General features: G+C 38.0%; 1 non-coding gene across 1 annotated transcript; it reads left to right on the forward strand.

Moving 5' to 3' along the window:
• The first annotated feature begins 332 nt into the window (after positions 1–332).
• Positions 333–438, forward strand: LOC142855153 (U6 spliceosomal RNA). Its single transcript, XR_012911422.1, has one exon. It is a non-coding gene; the product is annotated as a U6 spliceosomal RNA (small nuclear RNA).
• Positions 439–13403: the final 12965 nt, after the last annotated feature.

The following is a 13403-nucleotide window of genomic DNA, read 5'->3' on the forward strand; positions in this document are numbered from 1 at the left end:
TGTGTAGATACTCTGTGATTAAGAAAGCTGCAGAATCCTAGTCTGTAGTCTGCCCTACCCAACCTTTGAACTTGGTTGGCTTGTTGTTGTCAATAAACTAAAAGCATATTGAATAAATGAATGAAGATTTTACCTATGTGGACAAAGAAATACAACTTGAAGAGCATCACTGCCAGAATAGAGGTCAGAATGAAATGTCTCAGCAGAGCTTCATAATGGTAACTTTATACATGTGGGGAAATAATGTTACAAGTGTCTAGAACAAATATTGTTCAAATCTACTTCTCAATGTAAGTTATACATATACTCTCACATTCTTAAAATCCATCGAAGTGTTTGGTTCAGTAGCACAAATAGAAAAATTGAAATGGTACAGAGAAGATTTCTTTGCCCTTGCATAAGAATGACACATAAAAAACAAATATTTAATAAATATTTAATAAAACAAAAACTAAAAGAAAACACAGAGCTTATATACATATGTATATATATATGGATTCTATAATATCATTTAAAATATTGGAAATTAAAGCTAAGATTTTAAAATGTAACTATAAATTTGCATAGAATAAGAACTGTTGAACAGCATTTAAGTTGTTTCTGTTTCCTAGCTATTGTGAATAGAGTCATTATGAACATTGCTGAGAAGTTTCTATAAAGTCAGATGTCAAGTTCTTTGAGCATTTTCCTAACAGCAATTTTGCTGAGTCATATGGTCAATTTGCTTTTAGTATTTTGAGCACTCTTTACACTGACTTGCAGAGTAGTTTTACCAATCTGCCTTTCCAGCAACAGTGAACGAGTGTTCCCCATCCCCACAACTGTAACAGTAGTTGTTATCAGCTGTTTGTTGATCTTAGCTATCTGACTAGGCTGAGATGAAATCTCAATGTTGTTTTTGTTTGCATTTCCCTAATTGCTAAGAATGATGAAAGCTCTTTGAGGCATTCCTTAGTCAATATTAGTTCAACCATTGGGAACACTCTGTTTAGTTCCCTAACCCATTTTAATTGGATCATTTGTTTCCTTAGCTTGCTTTTATTCTTTGTATATTCTGCATATTAATCCTCTCTCAGATGTATAATGGGCAAAGAATCTCTCCCACTCTACAGGTTTGATCTTCATGGCATTGATTATTTTCTTAGGTGTGCAGAAGCTTTTCTTTTTATGAGGTCTCAGTTGTCAATTGTTGGTTTTAATTCTATGGTAAATAGAGTCTTGTTTTGATAGTCCTTTCCTACACTTATATCTTGCAGGGTACTGTCTACATTATCTTCTAGCTGTTTTAACATCCATGTTTTGTGAGGTCTTTGATTTACATGGATAGGTGATAGATATGGTTCTAATATCAGTTTGTTGTAGGCACCCAGTCATCCCAGCACCATTTGTTGATGATGCTATCACTTCTCCAGTGAACTGTTTCCTTCTTCCTCAAATATCAGTTATCTGTAGTTGTGTGTACTCCTATTTGGTTCTTATTTTATTCTGTTGGTCTACATGTCTGTTTTGTGCCAGTTCCACATTGTTTTTGTTTGTTTGTTTGTTTGTTTGTTTTTCCCTTTTTATAATTTATTTTGTTTATGTTTTTTTATTGAGAAAAGGAGAAAAAAAAAACAAGTTTCCACCTCCTCCCAGCCTCCCATTTCCCTCCCTCTCCTCCCACCCTTCTCCCTCTCCTCCCACCCTTCTCCCCCTCCCCCCACTCCTTTCCCCCTCCCTCTCCAGTCCAAAGAGCAGTCAGGGTTTTCTGCCCTGTGGTAAGTCCTAGGTCCTCCCCCCTCCTTCCGTATCTAGGAAGGTGAACATCCAAACTGGCTAGGCTCCCACAAAGCCAGCACATTATGTAGGATCAAAACCCCGTGCCATTGTCCTTTGCGTCTCATCAGCCCTCATTGTTCGCCACGTTCAGAGTCCAGTTTTATCCCATGCTTTTTCAGTCACAGTCCGCATTGTTTTTATTATTATAGCTCGAGAACATATCTTAAATTCTAGAATATCTCCCTCCAGTATTATTCATATTGCACAAGCTTGCTTAGGCTACTCAGAGACTTTCCAGGTTACATATGAAATTTAGGAAAGTTTCCCCCGTTTTGTGGAGAATGTTGTGGACATTTTGACTTGGATGTCATTGAATCTGTAAATTGCTTTTGGCAGGATAGTTAATTTAACAATAAAAATTCTATCAAATCATGAATATATCGTGTTTTGCTATTTTTCAGTATCTTTTTAACTGCTTTTATCCAGAGATTTTAATCTTTCATGTTTGAGGACTGTTACCTCCTTGGTTAATTTTATTCTAAGATATTTTATTATCTTTGATGCTACTGCAAGGGAATTGTGTTCATGTCTCTTACACAGTGTTATAATTAGTGTCTAGAAAGACTACAAATTTTTGTAACTTGATTTCTTTTTCTTGCTACTTTGCTAAAATTTTCAATTGTTTACAGAAGTTGCTGAAAATTTTGGGATCTCTTACATTATTGTATCATCATGAGCCCCTCTCTCGACTCTCAGATTTTTGATATGTCCAATCTTACGCAAGTCTTATACAGAAAATCATTGCTTCATGGAGTTTATGAGTGTAACAGCTATGTTATAACCGGAGTAATATGCCTCACCATCCTCAGTCCTTATTTACTCTACATTCTTCTCTTTAAAGATGTTATCTGAGCCTTGGTAATACCCTATGGTTGAAAAAGGGTAGCATACCTTATTCACAGGTTATGAGATAATCAAACCAAAGCTGGCAGATTCTTCTATGCTGTCTAGATACTACCTTTTATTTTATACAGAATACAGAGACATGGAGGGAAAACTAACCACTACAGAAAAGTATTGAAATATTTTCATAAACCTTACAAGGGTCAGAGAATCTAGTGCACACTGAAAATAAGCTATTTATTTACAAATGATACATAGAATAGAGCATCAGTTTCTCTTGTTCTTACTGTGGGTGTTGGTTTATTACCAGGGTGGATGGTTTGCTGACAAGGTAATAGAGACTGCAGCTGTAGCCATTATGTTCCAAGACCTAATTTGTTTGTTTGTTTTTTTTTTGATAAATTCCATGATCTCAGGCTTAACAAAACTTCAAACTTCTGTTCAAGTTCCATTCTTCTTTCCACATGATGCCCGCTCCTAGGGTGCTATTTCAATGTTCTCTACTTTTTCAAGACTTTACACAATCAAGAACACATCACTGAACCAGAGACAGATTCGGAAACCATCAGTGTAGCAACCTCCCCTCTCCTTTTCATGTTGAGCCTTAAAGGAAAATGGACAAGGACCACAAAAGTTCTGAGAAACACACTGTGTTCTTAATGATCTAAGTAGGTCTCACTATACTTAGGGAAGGGAGAAAGTTAGTGAATAACAGAATAACAGATGAAGAATTCAAGTGGGCATTAGTAAAATCAAAGATGATTCAAATCCCATTCTATAAATATGGTTGAAAACAACAAGCTTTCTATAACCTGTTAGGGTAACATTGACTAATACACTTATTTAAAAATGAATGTTCTTCAATGATGTGCATAAAGTCCATCTTCACCCTGATATGATGCAATAAGGAAGAAATTAAGAAAGGGTGGTCAAATATAAATGTAAGAAATGACTTCTTTTTATTAACAGGGAGTCAAAAGAGCCATAGGATATAATTATAGCAGATATAAGGAACAATCAATATCGATGGGGCCAAGATAGAGCACCCCAGCATGTACATGGCTTGCTCTCAGGGATGGGATACCCAACTGGCTTGAGTAAGCAAATGCGGCTTGGCTAAGATATAGAAATTGTTATGCCATTATGGGGGTAGGAATGAATATTCCATCTGGGATTTGTTAGAAATCCACCCTGTAATGTGTTGACAAAAGCCTCTGAAGTGACACAAAACCAGTCAATAAGTACAGCCTTGACCTGGGAAAGGGACAGTCTAGTGACAGTGTGGACTTTTTCACTCTGAAGAAGCTTGAGAGAGGAGCAGCCTCCCAGACCACAGGATTAGCTATGCACATAGTCTAACTGCTCAGGTGCTGTGCATTCACAGCCACATGCATCAATGGTCCTAATTTCTGTTGGCCTACTAGGCAAGGCATCAACTACAGAGATGGTCTACGTGCTCAGAGGGTGGATATTTAAGGTTGTGTACGTTGTTTATTCTGACTTATGTGGGCAATATTTCAGAAATACAACAAGTTTGCTAGGTAAGGAAGGTGTAGGGATTAAACTTAATTGGGAAACTGGGCACACATTTGTTCTATTCACAAGATTCTAATGGGGAGATCAGAAGGAGCTAGCAAGGTAAGGTTGTTTGTAGCACATTGAATTCCTACAACTGCAACAAACTGTGATGGAGAAACTAGCTGACGAGTTGCTAAATATGCAAGGCCATATACAAGCCCAGTCTAGATCTGTGAGAACTGTCACTTCCTTAGCTTACAAAAAAAACAATGTAGAAAAAGGAAACATTTCTCTTTTGCAATACCTACTCAATATCTTTACTAGTAACAGTCCTGTGTCTACTGGCAAAGATAAGGAAACTTGTAAAAATGAGTTTAAGGGTTTAATATGGCATTAAAGAATAGAAAAGGAATAAGGAAGAGAGGGAAGAAGAAAGAGAGAGAAGGAAGAAGAAAGGGAGGGAGACAAAGAAACTTAATATTAACGCAACTCAAATCTCTCTGTTAACCTAAGGAAAATGTAGTGTTGGTGTGCCATTGCAGCTAAAATTATCCTTTTCTATCAAACAGTGTAATTTAGCCCTTTTTGACAATTACAACTGCCAAGGTTGGACTTGTGTAAAGAGAGTGTAAGGTTTCAGATGACAAAGTCTTGGAAAATGTGAACTTTTGAAATATTCACGTTTAACTCAGGGTTTTCAGTGAACATATCCAGAGGACTTTGGACTTAAAAGGCCAGAGTCCACTTCAATAGTTTCATTTCTTATTTCATTGACCTGAGACAGACCCAGGAGTCAGCATCTTGGTGCTGTCAACTTTCACCACATGATTCCAATGTGCAGTCATAGTTGAGAAGCGTTGCTTATGAGATGAGCAAAAGCTGAGAAGGGAGCAATGAAACCTGGGAGTGAGGGGAAGATGAAAGATTATCCCCTACCTCCCTACTCCCCCCCCCAAATCAGAAGACAGTGATACAATGTCAAGAAACTTTTAATACTCATGGAGACATCATTAGCACTAAGAGGAATCAGGAAAGCAATTGTTTACACTAGGCCATGAACAGGTGAGCTCATAAATAGCAGATGAGTCATGAGGGAAGATATTACTACTAGGTTGCTCTATGAGAAATCAGTGCTGGCTTGTAACAGTGTGATTCTTTATGAGCACTGACTGTGACTTCAACAGATATAAAGAGAAGACCAGGGACTAGCATCACCTTTTCCTTCTTGTTTCATTCTTCTGTGAATTGGTTGTATTAAGAGTTGAATATAAAGACTTAAGACTAAAGTACAATTGTGGTTTTCCATTTGCACAGTCTCATATAATCATGGCATGGATAGAAATGGAGCTTGCTTCTTCACAAACCAGGGTTGTGTTACTTACACATCAACACTTCTTGAGGGCATGGCGATGACTTCCATCATTGTAGTGGTCTACATACCAATGGAATTGTAAGGTTTTACTCGATATTCATCCATATCAGTGCAAATTAATACATATTGTCTTTGTTCCTCTTTGTGACATTCTTTCTTATAAATATTCCCCATAGTTTTTCTTGACATAGCCTAACTACTTCTTTCTTTGGAATGCTTCTCATGACATGGTTAAAAACAAAGACCAACCCCAAATGTTTCTAGGGAAGAAGCCAGAGAAGTATACAATTCGCTGTGTGTGTCTCTTCCATTAAGAATCACTGTCCCCAATGCATGGCTGTTTGGAGTCTATCTGTTAAAGTTCATGTGTGTCCAGCTCTTATATATGTATAGTTAGTAAATGAATGGCTAAGAACACAAATGTTCTTTGATGGAGGGAAATATAAACATTGCATTGGATATACTGATAAATTAACTAAAGCATTGTTTGTCACACTACAGGCAAACAAATATTTTTTAAAAGCAGAAGAGAGAAATGATAATCAATTTCATGAGAGATGCGCTTGTAAAGGAAACACAAGGAGGATTTGTTTTTATGCCACAAAGGGCAAATTTCTCTCTGATAATAAAATGAATTTGATCTAAATAAAAAGATGCAGATTGGGAGGATGGTACTGATCATTCCAAGCAGGCTAAGGGAGCCTATCTTTGTTTTCCTTTGTATTTTCAAAACAATATTTTGACTAAGCCATGTGGTAAGGAACAGAAGAACAAGGTTTGTGACAAGAATTTCAATAGACAATAGTGTGTAATGAATCACCTTAGTGACAGGAAAGGGACATCAGAGTCATCAGAATGACAGACAGCTACAACTTGAATTCTACTAAGGTTGGAGCTAATTTTGTGTTGATACATCTTGCCTCTGTGTGTGCGCGCGTGCGTGTGCGTGTACATATGCACACACACATTTGTGTGTTTTCCTGGTTGATAGAGTATTTAGGTAGTTAGGTAAGGAGATCATAGCTCAGTGTACTTATTTCTCAATATGAGGACCTGATGTGGACACCAGGATTCATGATTATCAAAATTCTCATATAAAATGGTATATACACATAGCTTCCCATATATTTTAAGTTTCTTCTAGATTATTTATAACACTTAATAGAATAGAGATATCATTCTATTACTCTGTTCAAGAAGATAATGGTAGAGAAAATCTTGCCTGTGTTCTCCAAAGCACAGTCATCTTAGGTCAAGCTACATTTTTGATCTGAAGTGGAGAAATCTATGAATGAGAAACCACAAAGCAAATCAGAGCTCTTAAACTGACATAGAGTTTGAATAAATTTGACATACATAGTAAATACCCTGAGGATATGTGGGATCAAGCAAAGAGGTATGTATATGTGTGCATACCCACACATGTGTTCCTACATGTTAGCGCATGGTAATGACAGAAGATTATCTAAGTTGCCAAAAATATAAATGCATTTTCTGCAGGTCATTTCAAATTGCTTATTTATTTATTTATATAGTAACGAATCTTTAATTGGTAACTACCGCTGATTTTTTAAGTTTTAATAATACATATCAATTTTAAATTTCCATATTTTACTACTTTATTACTAATAATTTTTTTAAAAGTACACGATTAGAACTTCCAGTTCTATATATATGCATTAGATTGGAAAATAAATGTTTAACTATTTGAAATAATTCTAATTAATTTCAGGTGTCATTCTTCATGTTAATGTTCATGGTACTGGATGCCCTGCCACTTCAGGGTGAATTTGAAATAACTATGGTCTAGTAACATAAATCTATAAGGCAGAAACTGGCTTCATTTGACTCTGCAAGTCTTGGGGTTTTGTGTTTACTGTGTAATGCAGTAAGACACACAGGCTGTAGAGGTATTTTCTGGGTGTGAAAGCTTTCATCTCTACACATACAAATCACTAAATGTGAATGTCTTCAAGATTGAGGGCTGCTGGTTTTAGTGAGCTATTATTAATTTCCAAGTTAAAGTAGACAGCAAAAAAATATGACTGCCCTTTGTTCATGGAGAAGGGAGGAGTTAAGAAACACCCATGCCAACTGTCAAACATAACCGAGACACCACGGCACAAGGTCCTAGATGGAGTAAAACATCTGTTGAAGAAGCAGAATAGAGCTGTTAAAGCATGCTGCTTAGCCTGGTAGTGAAACCAACTGGAAAATTCCCTCACGCATCACTGTGTACCACATTAGGCAGAGATAACATCCTCCTAAGGAAAGGAGAGCAAGTGCCATGGAAATTTGACACAGTAAGAAAACTGTTTCCTTACGCATCACAGTGTGAACACTGCTCCACGGAACACCCTTAGAGAAAGTGTGCTGTTGATAAGTCAGATGGAGAAATGCTTCAAAGTCTGGAGGAACCTCTCTCCTTGGAAAACTATAGAGCTCACTAGCAGTTAGCCCAGAAGACTCCCTGGTCCCAAGAAACCTATTGAATTTCCACCCAGGGCTTCTATATTTAATCCTAAACAATTCCCACCCTCTTGCTTAAGAACTCGGGTTCTTTGGAAAACAGTTTGGGAATAAAATCATTTCCTGTTACTCAAGAGCCGCACTCAAAATTTTCATGGAAGGTAACAGAATCTCCAACAATAATGTTAATGCAGATCTGTGCTAGTAAGTAAGCATTCAGGAAGGCCAGACAGAAAAACACACATGCATGCATAGACTCAAACAGACACAAGCATGCACACACACACACACACACACACACACACACACACACTCACTCATGTATACACACATGCAACGTAGAGAGGAAAAGTCTCATGCTCCCTCAGGAAGTTGTCCCGTTAACTCAGAGATGCAGCATAATTTTCAAGTTCTTTCCAATTCTGGCTAATTGAAAATAGGAAGAGAAAATTCAAAATAGGCAAAATATCATAAGAAGTTGAGAGCAGTGATTAGGGGAGAATGAATTTATCAAATCAATAAAGGGGGCAGGACACAGAGCAGAGAGAGAATGCTTGTCTCGTCTGCATTCAATTCCCAGCATTGAAGAAAATCCACATTATTATGTAACGCTTGAGCACACCCATTGTGTAGTCAGATAAAGACCCCAGCCATACTGTTACAAGGTATCATGAGCGGCTGATATTACATTCGACTTAATTCTCTTGTCACATAACAGAAACAACAATAGCACCTGGCTCCTAAGTGTAACCAAGTAGACTTGAAGTTCTTAGACCAATGCTCAACACTTCATTGCTGTTCTCCTTCTTACTAAGCTTGACATCATGAGAATTCCAACAACGAGAAGAAGCCACTAGGATTTTCAGTGTGCCTCAAAACTAATTAGAAACACAACTTCTTAGGCTGAGTAAAGATCCAGAAGGGGTATTTATTTCAATGTTTTCTATTCTGAGTGGTATAGACATAAAAAAAGCACCTTGTTTTGACAAGTTTGCTTTATTTTTTTGAGAAAGAAATCTAGGAACACATTTGGATATTGAAATGCCAACATGAACTTGGTCATTGAGTAGAGAAGTCAATTTTCTACATAGTGCCATTAGCACTAAGCATATCGTTCACACAGAAGGAGAGGCAGGTTTGAGCTGATCCATACAGAATGGAAACATCTGAGCTATCCATTGCTGCAGTATAACATAGCTTGTATCTCTATGAAACCAGATGCTACATGAGTCTATTCGGGAGCAAACAACAAGGAACCAATTTGTTGTTCAGTGAGGATTGTGTTAAAGTCTAGGGTGGGGACAGCTTGTCTCCACTGAGTATGGACAGGACGGGTCTTGCTCATTCAGTCTTAAACACAGAATGCTTATTATGACCCTCTTGAACATGGACCATAGAGTCATTGCCCTAGAAGTCCCCAGCATATAATTTAGCATCCATTCATTTATGACCCATTAAAGACCCATGATGGACTCTACATGCATATTTACTCCAGGACTATGATCCAGACAGTACTGGACTTAGAGCATTTATAATCTCATGGAGAAAATCAGACAGTGCACAGGTAAGGGACAGAAACAGTCCCTAGTAGGCACAACCTTCTTTAAGAAAGGGAAGTATAGCAAAGAGACATCGAGTAGGTTGTCAAGACATTTTTTTTTTTTTTTTTTTTTTTTGTGGAATGAAAGACAGGAAACAGCTCCTCAGCAAATGTCACTTGGCAATCACTCCAGGCAAACACAGATGTCTTCCTCCTAAGGTTAGGAGTGGCAAATTTTCTTCCTTGCCAGCAGTGTAATAAAAGACCAAAAGTTACACACCCTCAACCCCCATTAGACATGCCCTGCCCCCGGACTCAAATTTCTTGAAACGATTCTCACCTGAGGTCCTCAGTGTCAATGGAGGAAACTTTCTGGGCACGCTATAATCCAGATCATGTTTAAAGTCTCTCTGTGTTTGTACGTATTCAATACACACAGCCCTAGAAGGCAGAAGTTACTTCATTCCCATTTTCCAAATGAGAGCGCTAAGGCACAGGGAGACCTAATCACTTACTAAAGGTCACACATCCACCAGGGGACAAGCTCAAGACTGAAGGTGAGGCAGCTGGCTTCAGATTCTGAGCTCTTTCCACTTGACGTCATGGACGTGGAAGGAGCCATTGTAATGGCAGTACAGTGTGTTCTTCCCCCTCCCTCTTCTCCTTGTGCACACATTTACCTACCCAGTCTCAGAACAGGCAAGGTTGAGCCTTCTCCTCAGAGAACTGAGAGTGCACCATGAAGAGACACACTTGCTGCTCCTCTATCAGAGGCGTTCCTACTTCCTGCTGACGCTTGGTGTTGTTCCTTTAAAGAAGCCAGCTGATCCGCTCTTGTCCAACACCTACCATCCCTGGACTCCAGAAAACAACAGTAGCTTGCCCCTGGGAGGCACGACTTTTCTGTTTGTAAATAATGCTGCTCTATGTCGTCTTCATTCACTAAATTATAAAGCTCTGAAGGTGTCTTAGTTAATGTTTTATTCCCACAATTTAGGGAAGTTTCAGATTTGTAAGACAAGTCGTTTAAATAATTGTGGAATGAATGAATGATGCACTTAAAGACATGTAAAATGATTTCTATTAATTTTAGGCTTGATACAATCATCCCTTTTCCCAGCTTTTATATTTCCAGAGTCCATCGTACAATTAAGCCACCAAATGGCACCATTCTCAACTGGACCTTCGATGTCACTAGCGTAAAATTAAGAGCTTCAAAATAATTGCTGCTTCGAACTCTCACAGCTGAGAAACCTGTATTTAGAGTGTCCTCTGAAGTAATCATCTTTTTCTAAACATGTATTTGATCCCATCCACTCTTTCACAAGTTAGTCCCATGTTTGGTGCTCTGTTTTGACTCCAAGCTACCTTCTGGGCCCCCATCTGTCAATAGCAAAGTGTTACAATTATGACTTCCCCTCCGTCAAATCTGCTAGTTTTCTCATGCTCAGTTGCTATAGCACTTCAGCCTCCCTCTAAAGAGCCTTGTTTTTAATACTGCACATTTTTATATCCACTATTCATTTACTTACACCCTTTCACAGATTTTTGTCGACATGCTACAGACTTTGACACTTGACAGTTTTCTGAAGCTTTTGCTAAGTAAATTGAAAATTGGGAGAGTACAACAGGAATCCAGGCTGTGTCTGCGTATGCTGTATGCTGTGCTTCCCCTCCGTGTTATCTAAGTCCTGCTGTGAGCCACTGCTTCATGAAGACTCAGTCCCAGTGGGTATGGCACTCCCTACTTATTGGGCTGCGACACTGTTAGTGGCAGAACTTTCAATGGGAAAAATCAGAAAACTTGACTGAAGATAAAATTTAAAATGTGGTAGTATTGATCAACTGCATAGCACATGTTGGGTTGGGTGTTCTCTGACCAAAATGTGTTAAGTTGTATAATTCTACACTGTAAGAGGCAAAGAACACAATTCTGGATAGGCTTTATTTTACTAGTGAAAACTTGCAAATGGTCATTGAGTATACAACAGAATGCTCAGTAGTGTTCATAATGCTACTAGGAAAAGGTCAATAAAAGTCATGACATACTAATTGATGTAGAATAGTATGTCGAATACCCAAAACATAGACAATACAAATGTTTCCAAGAATGGAGAGAAATCAGAGCCATGGAACGTTGCTGTTTCTTAAAATATTAAACACACGCTGTGACATATCCATCATATCTATCTCCAGACAGGTAATCAGGGGGCTGGAAACACATCTACACAACTTGTCCCCTACTGATTTAAAATGGCCACCGACTGGAGAGCCAACAAGCAAATGTGGCATATCTGCATGATGGAATGCTACCCTCCCATAACAAAGAGTGAACTCTGTATCCGCAAGAGGGATGAATCATAAAAATATATTGCTCTTGAAAGGAATTAGGCACAAAACATCACAACTAGTAGGAACCCAAATTTATAAAATGTCCAGAATAGGCAACTTCATTGAGACAGAAAGTACTTCAGAATGCTCAGTGACCAAGAGAAGACATGGCTGGAAATAAATACAGCATTGTTTTTGGAGACAATCAATCGGTTCACAAATTGTATTGCCTTTTTGGTTGAGGAATCCTTTGATTAGACACATATTACTAAACTGTACAATCTGCGCAGGTGTACTTTCTGGTGTAAAGTCAAGAACTCATTAAATTGGATTTTTCTCATATTTTTTAAGATTTATTTTTATTATTTTAATTGTGTGTGTGTGTGTGTGTGTGTGTGTGTGTGTGTGTGTGTGTGTGTGTACAGATGCCTCTGGATGTAAGAAAGGCCATCAATTCCCTCAGAACTATAATTGTGTGTGTGTGTGTGTGTGTGTGTGTGTGTGTGTGTACAGATGCCTCTGGATGTAAGAAAGGCCATCAATTCCCTCAGAACTATAATTGTGTGCCACCTGAAAAGGGTTCTGGAAACCAAGTGCAGGTGCTCTGAATGAGCAGCAAGTACTCTGAACTGCTGAGCCATCTTTCCGGCCTCAAATCTGATTCACAAGAGTAACAACTCTACATCTTTAAAATAACTGCAGGGGCTGTAGAGATGGCTCAGCAGTTAAGAGCATTGCCTATTCTTCCAAAGGTCCTGAGTTCAATTCCCAGCAACCACATGGTAGCTCACAACCATCTGGGGGTCTGATGCCTTCTTCTTCTGGCCCACAGGCATACATGCAGACAGAGTATTGTATACATAATAAATAAAAAATATTTAAAAAATAAAATAACTACAAAAACATGTTTTAAAGTCGGCTTCTGATTCAATTATACTAAAAATTCTTTATAGAATATTGAAGGCACAAAAGCATTTCATACCTATTGTCAATGAGGGAAAAATACGTATGGGTTTTGATTTTAAAAAGTAACTCAAAAAGAATAAATTAATATAAGAAATGTGTTTTCCTCCTCGGGACCTTTGCTTCTTTGTTTGTATACTGAGCCGGGATTTGTGTATTTCTTGCTGTACACATTGTGTGTCTATGATTCCATACATGGGGTAAGCAGAGATGATTTCCCTATTATTTTTATAAGACCTTGTGCCTGAAGACTCTCCTAGAGAAATGTTCCTTCTAAAATAATAAGGTCTCGAGAGAGAACAGTGAACACGCACCTTGTTTATAGTGTATTGTGGACTAACAAGTGAGAGCAAGGACTTGTGGGAGCACATTTCTTTCTCCATGTGTGAATATTTGTATCCCCAAAAGATTTAAAGCCTCATTTCAAATCTTTAAATTGCACAGGAAGATGGTACTATATACGGAGACATTAATTCTTTTCATAATGAAGAAATGAAACTACCATATTTAATTTTGGAATCCTATTTTAGTGAGAGAAACCTGGTTTGT

The sequence above is a fragment of the Microtus pennsylvanicus genome, chromosome 7, assembly GCF_037038515.1.
Source record: "Microtus pennsylvanicus isolate mMicPen1 chromosome 7, mMicPen1.hap1, whole genome shotgun sequence".
NCBI lineage: Eukaryota > Metazoa > Chordata > Mammalia > Rodentia > Cricetidae > Microtus > Microtus pennsylvanicus.